We start from the raw sequence: 17,781 nt of genomic DNA on the forward strand, positions 1-17,781 counted from the left end.
GTAGACTTTCATAATTTAAGAATTTGAGTAGGAAAAGTGAACAGAGGCAGTGGAAGGGAAAAAGGAAAAGAAGCAACCATTAAATTATGCATGTTTTATTTGTGGCTTATAAATGCTGGTATTTCCAAATATTAACATAGTCTATATATTCTAACTTTAAGAAAGACCTTGCAGCATCTTCTCTTGGCTATATTAACTGGTTTATATTAATGAAACTGAGTATTTAATAACATAAATGTCAATAAATATTGGTTAAATTAAAAAACCAGCAGTAATATAAAAAGCAGCAATCCTTTAGCGATTCAAACTCTTAAAACTAGGTTTGTTTTCTACTTTGAAGATTGGGGAAATATATATGTGGGGAAGTTTTAAAGTCTAATCTCTAAGTTTAAAGATTTTGTATACACACACACACACACACACACACACACACACACACACACACAATTAAAACTTCACACAGTAATGGGGCGCCTGGGTGGCTCAGTCGGTTGAGCCTCTGACTGAGGCTCAGGTCATGATCTCACGGCTTGTGGGTTCGAGCCCCGCGTCAGGCTCCATGCTGACAGCTCAGAGCCTGGAGCCTACTTCCAATTCTGGGTCTGCCTCTCTCTCTCTCTCTCTCTGCCCCCCCCCCCTCTCTCTCCCTTCTCCCGCTCATGCTATCTCTCTCAAAAATAAATATTTAAAAAAAACAAAAAAAACAAAAAACTTCACACAGTAATTAACTACAAAAATGTTACCTGAGAAGTGGAATCACAATTATCTTCACTCAACCTCTGCATTTTAATAAACATTTAATAGAACATTTCTATTTCTTTAAGTAAATAAGTGAGCTAAAAAACAAAGTCAAAGTAGCACAAATTCAAATCATGGACAGAGTTAGCAAAATCCAAATATTCAACTCCCCAGCTCTACTAGTTGACACAATACCACTATCAATCCCTTTTGCTCCAAAACAAATTTCATTTATTTTTTATTTACCTAGGAAGTCCTGACAAGACAATGTTAGTGTCTTCACCACTCTAAGGATATAAGTGAAAAAGTAAAATTTAGATATTTACATTTTAGAATTTTTAAGCTTAAATAAGGTACATGAGGTGATGACAAAATATTCCAAAAGCAGAATTTTCAATGAAATATGTAGATCAGTAGAACAAAAGAGAGAATCCAGATACAGAAAATGGATCTGTTTGGGGGCGCCTGGGTGGCTCAGTTGGTTAAGCAGCCGACTTCGGCTCAGGTCATGATTTCGTGGTCCGTGGGTTCGAGCCCCACGTCAGGCTCTGTGCTAACAGCTCAGAGCCTGGAGCCTATTTCAGATTCTGTGTCTCCCTCTCTCTGATCCTCCCCCATTCATGCTCTGTCTCTGTCTCAAAAATACATAAACGTTAAAAAAAAAATTTTTTAAAAAAAGAAAATGAATCTGTTTGTTTGACAAAGGTATAAAGGCAACTCAATAAAGCAAAAATAGTCTAGAGTAGTAGTTAGATATTCATATGCAAAAAAAATTTTTTATTTGAGCACCTCGTATTTCCTAATGGACAATGGGTAGCTCCCTGCCCAGGAATTTATATACATTTTAGGACAAATTCCATTTTTCTTTCCCTCTACTCATTCTAGCCTTCAATTCCCTCCTTTTTTTCTAATGCCAGATCCAAAGCTGTCAAGTTCAGAAAAATATATATGAAATAAAATCACATACACTGGAATAGGGAGAGATAAATTCATGGTTGCAGAAATGTGAATCTAGATACGAGTTTCCATTCAACACATACTCAGATTTAATATCAAGTAAAATGTTGGTACTGTGCTTGTATAAGCATGTAACTTTCCTGTCTTATTTCTCCTACAAAACATTTCTCATCACTCTTTGGATTTTCCCATAGGCTACCAGGCACATTATAAATGCTTTTAAAATTAAATTGAGTGGGGGCACCTGAGTGGCTCAGTTGGTTAAGCTTCTGACTTCAGCTCAGGTCCTGATCTTGTGGTCCGTGAGTTCAAGCCCTGAGTGGGGCTCTGTGCTGACAGCTCAGAGCCTGGAGCCTGCTTCAGATTCCCTGTCTCCCTTTCTCTCTGCCCCTCCCCTGCTCATGCTATCTGTCTGTCTCTCTCTCTCTCTCTCTCAAAAATAAATAAACATAAAAACAAATTTAAAAAAAAATTTTTAAATGCTCCCATGTTTAAAAAACTAAATAAATTAAACAAGTTAAATTAAATTCAATTAAGAGGAATGATTAAGTTAGTTACTACTAACCAGGAACCCTACCTTATTTCAACATTTATAATACATTGGTAATACAGTAAATTGATTTTTTACCCATTCTATTTCCTCAAACTCAATCTGATCAATTATCGGGAATGAAATAATGTGAATCAGAAAACAGACAACCTGGGTCCAAGTTCTAGTGCTGACAGTTACTGTATTCTTGGGCAAATTACTTGACTTCTCTAACTCTCAGTTTCCTCATCTGTAAAATGGGGGTGATATAAAAGTACCTCACAGAATTATTTTAAGGATCAAATTATATATGAAACAACACTTTAAAAAATATAAAGTACTTTCATTATTATCAAGTAGATTTAAAAAATCTCTTTTTAGAGCCTAGTCCAATTCCCCTAGAAAATTCTTTCAGGGGTAAGAAAAATTACTGATACAAGGTTTATTGTCAAGTGTTTCTTTTCCTAAGGAAAAAAAAATGCAGATAGAAAACTGGTTAAAGTTTATTGTAGCTATACAGGTGTATAAAATAAACCACTAATTTATAGCCTTCTCTTTGCACTACTTATAATGGAGAAACAGTTCAAATGCCCAACAAGAAAGAAAGGATGAGTACATTAATTTAACATAACATTACTATTTAAATGAAAAATAGGTAAACCACCAAAACATGGACATATTTATATGAAACACTAAGCAAGAAGAGGAAGAAGTCTAAGATAGTATGCATTCACAGATGACACTATGTAAGAAGCATGAATCCTGTACTGTATTTTTGCCAATGTCCAACCAAATATACTAATAGTCAAACTTATCATCCAAATCAACATCAGGAAAAGGAATGTTTTTCATTATACCAAGTTCAAAAATTACTGGAGTAATCTTTTTTTTTTTAAAGTTTATTTATATATTTTGAGAGAGAGATAGCATGAGTTGGGAAGGGACAGAGAGGGAGAGAGAGAAAGAAAGAGAGAGAGAGAATCCCAAGCAGGCTCCACACTGTCAGCACAGAGCCAAATGCAGGGCTCAAACTTATGAACCGTGAGATCATGACCTGAGCTGAAATCAAGGGCCTGACTGTTAACCAACTCAGCCACCGGGGCACCCCATTGCTAGAGTAATTTTAAGGAAGACTTTTGAATTTCTAGTTTTTATTAAGGCACAATATTTGGCCAGAAAAAAAACTAATGAGAAGATAGCTTCAATTTATACAAATAAATTTCATTGAGTAGAAACATGAATGAAGTTTTAACTAGTTTCACAAATACACACGCACACTTTATTTGGCTTGTCTCTTACATATTCATATATTGTACACACACCATTATGATTTAATTATAAGATTTAAGTTCTCACTGTAAGAAGAGGACTGGTTTAATGCCAAAGGCCTATGCAATTTATTTTTGTTTACATTCAAGCATTTCCCACTTTCAGAATAGAACCAAAGAGATATTACAACAGAGATATTACAACAGACAGAAGGGGCAGCTAGAAGGGGGAGCAATGTAATATACGATTGCCTAGGCAATTTAGCAACTTAATAATTCTTCAACTTCTGTTAAAACTCTTTCAGCAAAAGTTTATTGTTGTCATCTATATACTCAAGTCCAATCAGACTTAGGAGCTCAGTTCCATTTTCATAAATATTCAAGAAATACTGCATCAAGATACCTAGATGTACTTAAAGATTAATTTTTTTTTATCCTTATGATAATTTACAGATGTGTGGGGTTGGGGGAGGGGAGTGTCTATAAATGGTATATAATATTCCATGCAGATGTTTGCACTTGCATTTTCTGACCCAGGATCCATACCTCTGTCAGATTCTCAATGGATTTCATGACCTTAAAATAAGTTGAGAACTGTTACTATGTATCTCACAGGGCACACTTTTCAAACCTAAGAGCAGTAATTATATCCCAGTTGATCATTAATTGCTAAATAAATTAAGGCATTCCTTCCACAGAAAAGAAGGCTTGCAGCTTTACCACTGGGTCCCCAGAATAACTCTTGCTGCATCCCTGGAATAAAAGCAGGAGTTTGAACTTAATCACCTTATGGAAGACACTGCTTGTCAGTATACAACCCGCTCTGCAGTATTAGAAAAGGTTAACTAACATCTCTTTATCAAAAAGCCAAGATTCACCTGCAACAACCTGGACCACCTAGGTGACAGAAAAGCTTTCTTTTTTCAATAGTCTTTTGCACTGTCTAAATTGTTCTATGGTAATTAAAAGTTATATATATTTATTTTATCTGTTTTACTACCTTAGTTACCAAGACACAAAATGTCAAATGTAATTATCTGCTTACCAAAGTCCTGGCTTTTAGTACTTCAAAATAAAACTCATTTTACGATCTCAAAGGAAACAGCATAATCCATCTAAAAGGAAACAAAGTAGTCCTCTTCCTAGTTAGTCTATGTTAAATCTATAAAAAGCACTTGCCATCAGCTATCTAAAATACTGGCAGGACTTAAGGCATAATGTTTCAAAACCAAAACTGACATGGCTTTTAAAGGTAAGTGATAAAACCTACACTTCCCACAAAAAGGAAAAGGTAAAATTCAAGGTTCTTAAAATTCTGAAATTATACTCACAGGCCAAAAAGCCAGTTAAAGGAAAAAAACACATAATGTCTATTTAAACTTCAAATGGAGGCAAAACATGTTAACGGTTGTTCACTTTCAGCTTATTGAATATTTTCTTAAGGTATGTATCCTTAAGGTATGTATCCATTTGCTCCATAGAAACTCGACCAGAAAATCCTTTCAGAAGGTTTTATAAATTAAATTCCAATGTTCCTGCTATTTCATCTGATTATTTCAGAAGACTAGCCTCATTCATAAGGCTATTCACACATCTAAACCTAAAAGTGGAAACACGTTTCTTCCCAGAAACTTTTTTTTAATGAGCAAAAACTATGAAAGAACACTGCTGCCACGTCTTTTCCCCTCCCCCACTCACGTAGTGGCTGTTTCATCCCTTTGGAGTGCATTCCAAGGGAAAGTCCGGGAGCCACAGCTCTCGGAGAAACCAGAAACAGTTAAATTGAAATTGGCAAGCCTCTGTGGCCTTTCAGATCAATTCCTAAAAGGAGAGCGAGCTTCTTCATCATCCCTTTCTTAAAGCAAACAGCGCAAAATTCCAAGAGTCTTCACTCCCCGGAACGCATGTTTGTGTCTAAAAACTGAACTGTATTTAATACATTCGATTATTTAGGAGAAATAGTCCCCTAGAAATAGGCGAGATGGTACCATTCATCCTCCCCCTTTAAAACATGCATCTGGAGGGCCATTCGTGCAATCCAACTCAAAATTCTCACACAACCATGGAACTCGTTTTAATGATGTGGACTTTTAGAAGCAGCAAACTCTCTGCTGAGAGAAAGAAAGTGGGGGGGGGGGGTGCGTAGCTCTTGTGCCTGTAAAAAAAAATCGTGGAGGAAGAGGGAAGGAAGAGCAGCTTTCCCGACGACCGGGTGATCTGACAGCCGCCTTCCTCAACCGAGCAGCCCGAAACTCGGCGCCCCGGGCTGCATCTAGCTGCTCCAGCAGCACCGCTGCGCGCAACAGATGAGTCGAGCCTGAACTTCTCCAGCTGGGTCCGCTTCCCAGACCCGACGACTTTTCGACAGGGTAGAAACGCCTCGAGTGCTTCAGCTCCTGCTCTAAGCTTTAAAACCCGCTCTTTACCCGGCCACATGCTAACCATCTGCGGCGGTGGAGGCCAGAAACCCACGCCCCGCCCTCGCGTTCCCCCCAGCTTTTGGAGGGAGGACCAGGTATGAGGAGAGCTCGGAAAAATCAACAGGGTGAGCCCTCCCCGGGAAGGAAGGAATATTCAAGAAAGTCCTGGTCCCCAGGGCGGAGACAGAGACTGCCGCAGCCCCAACGGTCGGGGGCGCCGACCAGGCAGGAGACGGGAAGGGGAGCACGGAGAAGGGCAGTAGGGCCTCTGGGGCAGCCAAGGGGCGCGGGGCGCGGGGCCGAGTCTCCAGAAATGAAGGTATTAAGGCCACTGTGGTAAACTGGAGAACCCTCCGCTCCCAAGCCATCCCACCAGAGAAGGGAGGGACCGGACCGCCACAGCCGTCCGAGAAGGGCCACAGCGGTCCTAGGGCCGAAGCTACAGTCCCCAGGGTCGGGGAAGCGTCTCACCTGGGAAGTGGGGCGGGAGGGGCGGCGCGTTCTTCAGTCCCCTGTAGCCTGCTCTTGGGCCCGATACCTGCTCCTTCCCCTCAGCCCGCTGGCGGCGCGACTGGGCAGCAGAGGGAGCCAGTTAGCCCTTTTATAACCTCTAGGCTGCGACGGCAGCGCTAGGGAGGAGGCGACTGCAGCCCTCGCTACGTGAGCTCGATCACACCAGCGCCCCGGAGACTGCGCAGGCGCCCAGACCGCACCTCCCTCCGGTCGGCGCCCGCGGCCCACACCCGTACTCCCACCAGCCCCAGAGTCCTAGGCAGGAGGGGGACAGCGGGCGGGCCTGGGGTTGTGATGCGCCTGCGCAGGCTTCTCGCCACGCCACCGTCACCTTCGTTACCTCGGATTTGCCTCGCTGCTGTTCATCAGGTTGTTTAAAGCCTTAATTTCAAGATCAGCCTAGGCCTGGGCGTCGAAACCACCAGCAATGAGATAACTTAAATATGAGAAGAGGAACATGGGAGCGTAGAAAATGAAGCTAAAAAGAAGCCTCGGGTGGAAAATAATACAATGCATTCCCTGTTAGTTTGTCTGCTATCTTGGCCCTGAGGCTTTTTGCTTTATCCCCTTTTTCACCTCTTATGTCATTTTATACGAATCTCACTCTATCTGCCACCTTTATACTTTATCAGTAGATAATGGACTGTGGGCTCCGGAGACAGATTGTTGGGGTTCAATTCCCAGCTGAGCTGGGCATGAACCTGTCTTTATCTCAGTTTCCTGGTCTGTAAAACGGGAAAGATGGTAGGTATCCCGTAGGATTGCTGTGAGAATTAAATGAGATAATGTATGCAAAGCTCTTCGTGCATTCCTAGCACGCAGAAAGGACTGAGTAAATACTAGATGGTGTCGTTATACCCTATAAGGCATCCAATCTTGTGTCTGGTCTTATTCTAACATTTGCCTTGGCCATTATATTCCTAAAAGAAGAAAGCCTTGCTATCAGGGAGCAGATAATGAAGGAGATACTTTGACCCTTGTCAGTAAAAGAGAAGAATCACTTCTCTAAGATTTGTGATTCATTAAAAATTGTTTCTAAAGTTTTCCATGTATGCCAAAAAGCATAGCAAAAATTAACATTTGACTCTTATCTAGGAGGCAGAGTTGATTAAATAGATACAGAGAGCGGGTACTTTGGAAGCTCTAGGCATCCAGAAAGTACATATGATGATGTCTAACTCAGAGGTTCTCAAAGTGTAGTTGGGGGTCCACATTATTTCAAAATTATTTCATACTAAGACTGGGCTTTTCCAGAGTCTACATGTTAGGTGATATTGCAACAGATTCAATGCAGAAGCAGATATGAGAATTCTATTAAGCTAGATATGGAGATTTGTAGAAATGTAAAATAATGCGACTCTTCTCACTAAATGCTTTTTGTTTTGAAAGAATAGTTATATTTCATTAAAATTTGTTATTTATGCTAGCATGTAACAGCTTTATTGTTTTTTATTTTTAAATGAATTAATAAATATTTTATATGCTTATTTTAACTCCTAATACCATTAATGTTGATAGATATCCTCAAAAAGCTTTTTGGAGTCCTCAGTACTTTTTAGGAGTGAGATGGTCATGAGATCAAAGAGTTTGAAAACTTCTAGTCTAAACAAAAAACAGAGCCCTTTGACACAAGAGGCAAATCTTACCTCAAATGGAGGTGTAATCAACATATCCACTGACCCTGTCTGAGCTGACTGAAAATTGACAATCCACCCTATAAATAAAATGGCCCCAGACCCTGAGGCAGATTTACTGTGAAGCTAAGAAAACTTTAACTTGGGGGGGGGGGGGGGGCGGGGAGGCAGGGACTTCATTGGCATTCGCCTTTTATAAGGCTCTGGAAGGGGCCCTAGCAGTATATGCACACAGTTCACAAAAATTTTAACTGCAATCTTTAGACTGCAAACTCTTTCTTCACTGATTTCTCCTCTGTCACACTTCCCCTTGTCCAGTGGTGTAGGAGTGGCTAGCAGGCATTTTTTAAATTTAGCTCCAGGAAGTTGAGTTAGAATACATTTGGTTTGAGTTTAGCGGGATATATTTTTGTAACTCACAGTTACCTCTATGCATAGTTAAAATATTGCCAGCTGTCCCAGTGTAGGAATGGCATCCAAGAATACTACCACCCATTGTGCCAACCCACCCATCACTGTAAAACAAAGGTGCAGGGCCAGACATTTTATAGCTATTTGAATGTATCCTATGTTTTACCATCAAAAAATACGTATAGTGGAGCAGAAGCAAAGCTGAAACTTAGGGAGCCTGAAGATAATCTGCGGGAGATTCTTCTAATTACTTGGGTCCATAAAAATGTTTTAAAAGTAGCCTCTACCCCCAATGTGGGGCTCAAAGTCACAACCCCAAGATCAAGAGTCACATGCTCTACCAACTAACCCAGCCGGGTGCTCCTGGATTTGTAAAATATTTCTTTTTTAACATTTTTATTCATTTTTTGAGAGAGAGAAACAGCAGGAATGGGAGAGGGGCAGAGAGAGAGGGAGACACAGAATCTGGAGCAGGCTCTAAACTGTCACCACAGAGCCCAACACAGGGCTCAAACACACAAACCATGAGATCATGACCTGAGCCGAAGTCAGATGCTTAACCGACTGAGCCACCCAGGTGCCCCTTGTTTTTGTTTTTGTTTTTGTTTTAGAGAGAAAGAGCATATGAGCAGGGGAGAGGGGCAGAGAGAGAGGAAGAGAACCTGATACAGGGCCAATTCCACGACCCTGAGATCATAACCCAAGCCAAAATCAAGGATCACTCAACGAACCTAGGTGCTTTGTCAAAGGCAGTTTTAATCAAACTGCATTCACATATAAGAAACAATTAGAAATCATTTGAGAGAGTAGATAAGTATTGAGTTGTGAGAATTATAAAATACTACATACTTTACTTGAGAGGAGAAATAATAAAGTTGAATTTGATAAAATAGGTAAGTGTGGATAGGTTTTCCAGCAGGGGATTAAGATGATGGAAGCAATATTTTAGAATATTATGCTATGTGAATTAGAAAAGAAAGAACATGGAATCTAGATTAGTCGTCCAAGATTCATTGAATAAATATTTATGGAACGCCTACCAACTGTCTCTAAGACATTGCCTACTGAGCTGTGGAAGATCAAACTTTAGACAGTTTCTTAAAGAGTTTATAAATTTATTGGACAGAGCGATATATGATTCCTGCTGTCATATAACTTGGAGTCCTTTGAAGAAAACTTACAATACAGTAAATAAGTACATATATAGATACATATTAATTATAATAAAAGAAACTAAGGTGCTATGGAAAAAGAATAACAGTAGGGACATAATTTAGATAACTAACACAGGGAAAGTGTCGCTGAAGAAGTGACACATAAACTGAGACCTGAGTTGGCCAGATGAAGTGTGTGAACAAGAGCATTCTAAAGAGAGAATAGTAAGTGTGAGGATCGTGTGACAGGAAAAAACTTGATGCATTTGAGAAGCTGAAAGAAATTCAGTGTGCTTGTGGTTCCATAAGCAAGGGAGAAACGAGGGTGACTGGTATGCAAAGGCTAGATTATGAAGGGCCTGTTTAGTACTGAAACAAGTACAATGGAAAGGCACTGAAATATTTTATTTTTTAAATTTTATTTATTTTTTTTATTTTGAGAGAGAGAGAGGGCATGAGCAGGGAAGGGGCAGAGAGAGAAAGAGGGAGAGAGAGAATCCCAAGCAGGCTTCACACTCAGCACCTACCATGATGTGGGGCTCAATCTCACAACCATGAGATCATGACCTGAGCCAAAATCCAGAGTCAGATGCTTAGCCAACTAAGCCACCCAGATGTCCCTGAGGTATTTTAAATAGTGTGGTAATATTATGTTATTTACTTTCACAAAGGAAAAATGCAATGTAAGAATATGAGTTTTCCATGTCACTGGACATGGGGATGGGCCTTGGGACAAGGAGCAACAAGGACTTTCTGTTTAATCATGAGTAGGAACATAAAAGTCAAGGGATGAATGCAGCTGAAACTGGAAACCATTCCAGTCACTAACATCCTGTCAGTGTGGCATTGAGGAAAGTGGCTGCAAACCGGGTAGCTAGACCAACTGTATCCTGTGGCCTCGATAGGTATGCTCACTGTGGCAGGCAGAATAATGGCCCCTCAAAGATGTCCACATCCTACTCCCTTACACCTGTGACTATGTTACTTTACGTGGCAAAAGGACTTTGCAGATGTAATTAAATTAAGAACCTTTATGTGGTGAGAGTAGTCTGTATTATCCATGTGGGCCATATTCAATTAAATGATTCATTAAAGCCGAGAATCTTTCCCAGCTGTGATCAGAGAAAGAGCTGTGAGGATGGAAGCCAAGTGAGATATTTGTTACACTGCTGATTGGAAGATGGAGAGAGGGGGCTATGAATCAAGGACTGTGGGAAGCCTCTAGAAACCAGCAAAGGCAAGAAAACAGATTCTTCCCTATAGCCTCCAGAAGGAACATAGCCCTGCCAATACTTTTGATTTTAACCCAGTGAGACCTATGGAAAACTTCTGACCTACAGAACTGTAAGATAATAAATTTGTATTATTTAAGCTGTTAAGTTGGTGGTAATTTATCACAGGAGCATTAAGAAACTAATACATTCACTTATATGACTATGACTGAAACAATAGCTGAAGACAATGACATTTCTCAAGGGTCTGAGTAAATTTCCTAATGTTCTGGCCTAGAAATGAATGTAGTAAATTAGGACTGACCCCTTACACAGGATAAGCATTCCTGAAATCATGGGAATTATCTGAGGAAGAGGAAGCTAGAGAGAAAAAGTCCTCTCAGTAAGCAAGACAGAAGCATTAAGACCTTCAATCATACTGGTAAAAGGCATATGACTTCATATTGTACCCTCAAGCTGGCACAGCAGGGCATATTAGTTACACAGAAAATGTGCCATGGTCTCTACTTTGGAAAGCTGGCAGAATAATGGTATCAACAACCAAAATAAGGAAGTTGGGAAAGTGAGGTGAATTTGCAGAGCAGTTGAAGAGTTTGATTTTGAATCTTGATTGGATTTGAAATGACAGGGGCCATGACAGTAAGTTTCAAACTTACTGTGCCCATTAATACTTTGTCAATATTAAGCAGACTTCCATGTCACAATAAAAACTTAAATAAAAATTAAACTTCTATCTTCTTGCAGTTCTAATTTAAAATTAATCTGTGATTTCTTCAGATTTAATTCTGCTAAACTTGAGTCAACTGCACATTAACTGCACATATCTTTCTACTGTTGGTTGGCAAGGCAAGGCTACCTTCCTATGGTATTCATTAGTACTGTTCACCAAATATTTCTAGGACTTTTACCAGACAGAAAGGTCTGCCCTTCTTCACCTTCTTTAAAGTTATTGGCCAATTTGCTTTGGCCAAAGAAAGTGACATGTTACCATGGAAATATTGCAGTTACCATGGAAGCCCATATCAAGAAGAAGCCTTTATCTGCCCAGGTCTCTGAGTTCCTACAATGAACAAAGCCTCAAACTCTCCACTTGACAATCTCCATTGGATATGTAGCTTGAATGAAAAACAAACTTCTGTTATGTTAACTCACTAAAACTTAGTTATTTATAACTTCAGCATTACTCAGTCTATCTTAACCTATCTACTGCCTAAACAAAGTCAAACTTTTCCTTTACAAAACGTATTACCAGAATGATGTTTATTGATTATATTTGTACCTGAAATGGATACTGTGTGCTGCCTACCTGGAATTCATCCCCTGCTTTGCCAACCTTATTAAGACTTTCCAAATTGCCCAGCATTTCAGTTTAGGTGTGACTTCTACCTAGGATGTAAACAAGTGCAAAGACTTTTGCTCCCACTTTTACAATGACCAAAAAAAAAAAAAAAAAGCCAGATAATCTGCAAAATCATACATTTTCTTGGGCATGCCGAACAGCTGAGGTTGCAAGGCAACCAAGTAACTTGAGTTCCAGGGATAAATGGTCCACACAGTTTAGGCCTTTGTCAGGGTAAGAAAAACTCAACAAAAATTTTAACAAATTGTTAAACGTCATGTGTAGGCTAGTATGTAACTTGGGAGCTTCAGACACAAAGGGAGATTGCACTTGCAAGTTTTTCCCACAAGCTTAGTGGTGCTCAGATGAACAATTAGGGTCAGGACAGGAGATCATAGAGAACCCCAAATGTTGCAGACATAAAGGAAGTAATCGGCAGCTGCTAGGAATTGGACATAAAGCCTCTCAGACCCTTTTTCCTCAGACTCTTCTATAATACGAAGCAAAAACCATAAGCCACTGGATAAGGGGTAGCAAACTCTTTGGCCCCCAGGGCACAAAGATCCTTTGTGGATAAGGGAAGTATAGAAGGAAAGCCCTTTATCTTTGGGGGGGTGGTGGTGGCAGGAAACTCTCTTAGACCCTGGATCCTACACTGTTAACAAGCTGAGGTCCACTATTGCTAAGGAAGGAGCAGGAAACTCTTGCCCAAGACCAACCATAGATAAAAGGCTGCGTTGGCTGCCACAGAGAGGAAACTGAAGAAGTCCCACCCCACGAGGCCCAAGCACACAGAACTTCCCTAAAACTGAGGCTAAACTAGGACACAGGAAAATCTCCATCACAAACCCAGGCTAATGATGAGTGTGGAGAGAGAGAGCCCCTCTGTGGCATAAGAATGCAGGGTCAACTGAAAGCCCAGGGAGAAGCAGAAACGCTGAGAAAAACTCTCTCTCACACCAGCCCCCATGCTAAGCCCAAGGAAACAGCACCTTTGTGTTAAATGAATTTGAAGTCTGTGCTGTATGAAGCCCCAGTCCAGCTCAACTCCTAACTAGACTGACGGAACCCCCTCCATTAACAACCTGACAGAAGAAGAAGTGTGTTTTTTGTCAGGTGTGGACACTACCTACTGGAAAATAATACTGTTCCCCACACAATGTCCAGCATTCATTAGAAAAGCATGAGAGACACGAACAAAAATCTCATTGTCAAGAAATAAAGTAGTCAACAGAAAGGGACTCAGAGATGAACCAGAGGTTGGAACTACCAGATAAAGACTTCAAACTAACTAGTGAAAAAAAGTGGACAACATGCATGAACAAATGGGGAATTTCAGAAGATAGATGAAAATTACAAGAAAGAGTCAAAGGAAGGTTCTAGGGGGGAAAATCCCATAATATTCATAGATGAATAATTCTTTTGTTGGACTTATCAGTGTAGTCAACACAGCTGAGAAAAGATCAAGTCATCCAAACCAATACCAGTTTCACCGCCATCTGAAGAAAATGCGGCATTTCTATGAAACCTTCCCTAAGCTGAAATGCCATAAAGTGAAGAAGCAATCACTATTAATTTATATGGACATTTTTTTAGCATTCCCAGACCCCAAAAATAACCTCTTTTAGGCTTTTCTGATATTTTAGGACACATCTTGCTAACAGATACACAAAATAAATCAAGATAAAGAACAGATGCTCACAGACACAGTGCAAAGGTATGGTGGCTTGATGCTGGATGCTGAGTGTAATTCCTGGGGAAGAAGCTTGGTAGTGCCACTCTCTCTGTTAGAAGTGCATACTGCCTCATAATAGTTCACTGCAAAACAAACATTGAACACTGTTTTTGCTTTTTGTCTTTTTTGGTAAAAGCAAAAATCCTCTTCTGATTTCTTTCAGTTAGCAAAAACGGGTACTGATGTAGGTCTTTCATAAATGCAAAGTGGTGTTATGCAGACTTTTGAAAAGTAGGGGATGCCAGTATACAAAGAGAAAAAAAGTAAAAAACAAGTAGAATAACAAAATTCGCTGTGGGACAGTTTCAAAAATCCTACGTATTTTAGCTGGAGTTCCAGAAGGGGAAGAGAAAGAAAAATGAACCTTTAGAAATATCTGCAAAAATAATGACAAAGTATATTCCAAAAATAATAAAATCGAACTGCATATCCAAGAAACTCATCTACTCCAAAATTAGAGGAGGCCCCTTATCCTGATAAGCCTGACTCACATTAGTAAAGTGACCATCTGTCTTGCCACAGTAATTAGGGATGGGCGCTTAATACAGGTCCCAAACAGTTCATGACATTCTTTTGATCTCAGGAATTGTCTGGTTAAAGGTTCAGAAAATGGAGATTGTAGCCTACATTGATCCAAATAGAGTGAAGACCAATACTTTTGTTTCATGGCTGAGGGTAGACATATTTTCTGGATAGTAACAAAAAAGTAAATAGCCCTAAGGTCTTCTGGAAGCCCTTCTCCTACCATGATGAAAGCCAACTTGAGAACAAAGCCAATATATGAAATAGGTCAGAGCTGAGATGGAGTAAAAGTATCTGAGGCCTAAACTACAGTTGGATATGTTAGCTATGCAAATTGATAAATTCCCTTATTGTTTAAGTAAATTAAATTTAAATTTTCCCAAATCTCAATCACAAGTAACGAAACACATCTTAACTGATGTAATGCCCTAGCACTAGTATTAAGAGTCATTTTAGAGAAGGCTCCAATTCAACTCTCAGCTGTTTTCTTGTTTTGAACCAAAGTTCTAATTCCCAAAGGAGGTATACTTGTTTTCCAAAAGGAAAACAGTGGTATCAGGGGAATACAGAACAACTTTTGTTTTCACTCTATTTGGATCAATTTGTTCTAGTAAGAAAGTCTGTTTTAGTTATTCACTTATTCATTCATTCATTCACACATATTTATTGAACACTTACTATTCCAGGTATTATACCCAGCATTGTAAATACATTAGTGAATAAGGCACACTTATTTATTAATTTTGGTTGTGAACAATTTATGAATAGCATGACAGCTGTATCAGACTCCAGTTACTCCTTTCCCATTTTCTGATATTTTTTCCTTAGCAATGTTTCACTCTTTGAATATAAATAACTTGAGTCCTAAATATTACATATTTTCAAATGCTATAGCTTGCAGGGGAATGTCCAACAGCTATTCTGTCAAACAGGAAATGTTTACAAATTAAAAAAATATTTTATTGAAAACAAGATAGATTTCAGAAGAATGCTTCTGTTTAGACACAAAACATCTGACTTAGCTGTCTGAAAGATTTGTAGAGGTTGGCCAGTCCATGCACTCTTCCACCCAAATGAACTTGTCAAGAACTCAAACAAACCAGGCAAGAATGCCAGAAATCTCAACTTTATTTGGTGAGTTTGGAATTCATTCAGTCACAGAATTCTAGTATTTGGTAGGAAGAAAAAAATCTGGTCTAGAAGGAGCACAGGTAATATCAATGAGCTCAGGTTCTAGTCATCATTAACAGTATAGCAGGGTGTCCTAAGTGAATTGTCTTAACTTTTATGCTTCATCCACCAAATGACCATAATAATATTTGCTTCATCAACCACACAAAAACATTATGAGAGTCGATTAAGGTAGTTGTTTGAAAATTCTTGGAAAAGCATGAAATACTGTATTAGCTTGTTAGCAAATGAGAGACACATGGAGCAGAGCCACCATACCCACATTGTCCTAGCCAAGACCATTTTAGATTATTAGTGTACCACCCCTAAATAGGTAAATGAGCCTAACCAAGATCAGCACAATCACCTAACCAACCACTCCAGGTATGTGAGTAAAAACTTGTAAGCTTCTGTGATTTTATGATTTTTTTTTAATGAAGCATTATTGTTATAGCAGATAACTGATAAAACTACCTCCTAAGCTTCCATTGTAATGTAGGAATAAAGAGAGTAAATCAGGGGGAAATCTCTAAATTCTTTTCATCCAACACTGAAAACATAATATGTATCTGGATAATATTTATGTTATAAAATGTTAGAGATTTAGGGATATCTCCAATTGAGGCCTTGAAAAGTAAAATAATCACCAAATTAAGTAACAGAAAAAATTACATTTGCTTTGGTAATATAATCACACACAATATCACTTTGTCTAATACTTAGAACCTCTCTAGATATTGGGGTAAAGATGAAACTACACAAGACACTAGAGAAGTGAAAGTTATCCAATGATAGTTGTAACTCATTACTGAAAGCCTTTTGCTAGATCTTTTACCTGATAATGAAACTGGTAATTTTTTATTAATTTCTGCCAATTTTTTTAAAAATATGATTTATTGTCAAGTTGGCTAACATACAGTGTATACAGTGTGCTCTTGGTTTTGGGGGTAGATTCCCATGATTCATCGCTTATATATAACATCCAGTGCTCATCCCAACAAGTGCCCTCCTCAATGCCCATCCCCCATTTTCCCCTCTCCCCCACAAACCCCTATCAACCCTCAGTTTGTTCTCTGTATTTAAGAGTTTCTTATGGTTTGCCTCCTCCCTCTCTGTTTGTAAATATTTTTTCCCCTTCCCTTCCTTCATGGTCTTCTGTTAAGTTTCTCAAGTTCCACACATGAGTGAAAACACATGATATCTGTCTTTCTCTGCCTGACTTATATCACTTAGCATAATACCCTCCAGTTCCACCCACGTTGCTGCAAATGGAATAATTTCATTCTTTCTCATTGCCAAGTAGTATTCCATTGTATATATAAACCCATCTTCTTTATCCATTCATCAGCTGATGGACATTTAGGCTCTTTTCATAATTTGGCTATTGTTGAAAGTGCTGCTATAAACACTGAGGTACATGTGCCCCTATGAATCACCACTCCTGTATCCTTTGGATAAATTCCTAGTAGTGCTATTGCTGGGTCATAGGGTAGTTCTATTTTTAATATTTTGAGGAACCTCAACACTGTTTTCCAGAGTGGCTGCACCAGTTTGCATTCCCACCAACAGTGCAAAAGGGTTCCCATTTCTCCACATCCTCGCCAGCATCTGTTGTTTCCTGAGTTGTTAATTTTAGCCACCTTGACTGGTGTGAGGTGGTTTCTCAATGTGGTTTTGATTTGTATTTCCTTGATGATGAGTGATGTTGAGCATCTTTTCATGTGTCTGTTGCCCATCTGGACGTCTTCCTTAGAAAAGTGTCTATTCATGTCTTCTGCCCATCTCTTCACTGGATTATTTGTTTTTTGGGTGTGGAGTTTGATAAGTTCTTTATAGATTTTAGATACTAACCCTTTATCCGATATGTCATTTAGTTCTGCCAATTTTCTTTTTGTTGTTGTTATTGTTTATCTATTATTGAGAGACAGAGACAAAGCATGAGCATGGGAGGGGCAGAGAAAGGAGGAGACACAGAATCCGAAGCAGGCTGCAGGCTCTGAGCTGTCAGCACAGAGCCCGACGCAGAGCTTGAACTAACAAACTGCAAGATCATGACCTGAGTCGAAGTTGGACACTTAACCGACTGAGCGAGCCACCCAGGCGCCTCTAGTTCTGCCAATTTTCTGATGGAACTGTTAGTGACTACAGTGAAATGATCC

At 39.4% G+C, this 17,781-nt stretch overlaps 2 protein-coding genes across 6 annotated transcripts in view; both read right to left on the reverse strand.

The window, feature by feature from the left end:
* P4HA1 (prolyl 4-hydroxylase subunit alpha 1) overlaps window positions 1-6,568 on the reverse strand; it is an 89,454-nt gene extending 82,886 nt beyond the window's left edge. For both annotated transcript variants that reach the window (XM_053909533.1, XM_053909534.1), the window contains exon 1: window positions 6,384-6,568. The gene's annotated coding sequence lies outside the window, so the exon portion shown is untranslated. The remainder of the gene's footprint in view (window positions 1-6,383) is intronic.
* An 8,994-nt stretch (window positions 6,569-15,562) lies between these two features.
* Window positions 15,563-17,781, reverse strand: part of ECD (ecdysoneless cell cycle regulator) — a 53,778-nt gene continuing 51,559 nt past the window's right edge. For all 4 annotated transcript variants that reach the window (XM_019444508.2, XM_019444509.2, XM_019444510.2 and 1 more), the window contains one exon: window positions 15,563-17,533. The gene's annotated coding sequence lies outside the window, so the exon portion shown is untranslated. The remainder of the gene's footprint in view (window positions 17,534-17,781) is intronic.

The sequence above is a fragment of the Panthera pardus genome, unplaced genomic scaffold (genome assembly GCF_024362965.1).
Source record: "Panthera pardus isolate Hobbes unplaced genomic scaffold, ASM2436296v1 HiC_scaffold_22, whole genome shotgun sequence".
Taxonomy (NCBI): domain Eukaryota; kingdom Metazoa; phylum Chordata; class Mammalia; order Carnivora; family Felidae; genus Panthera; species Panthera pardus.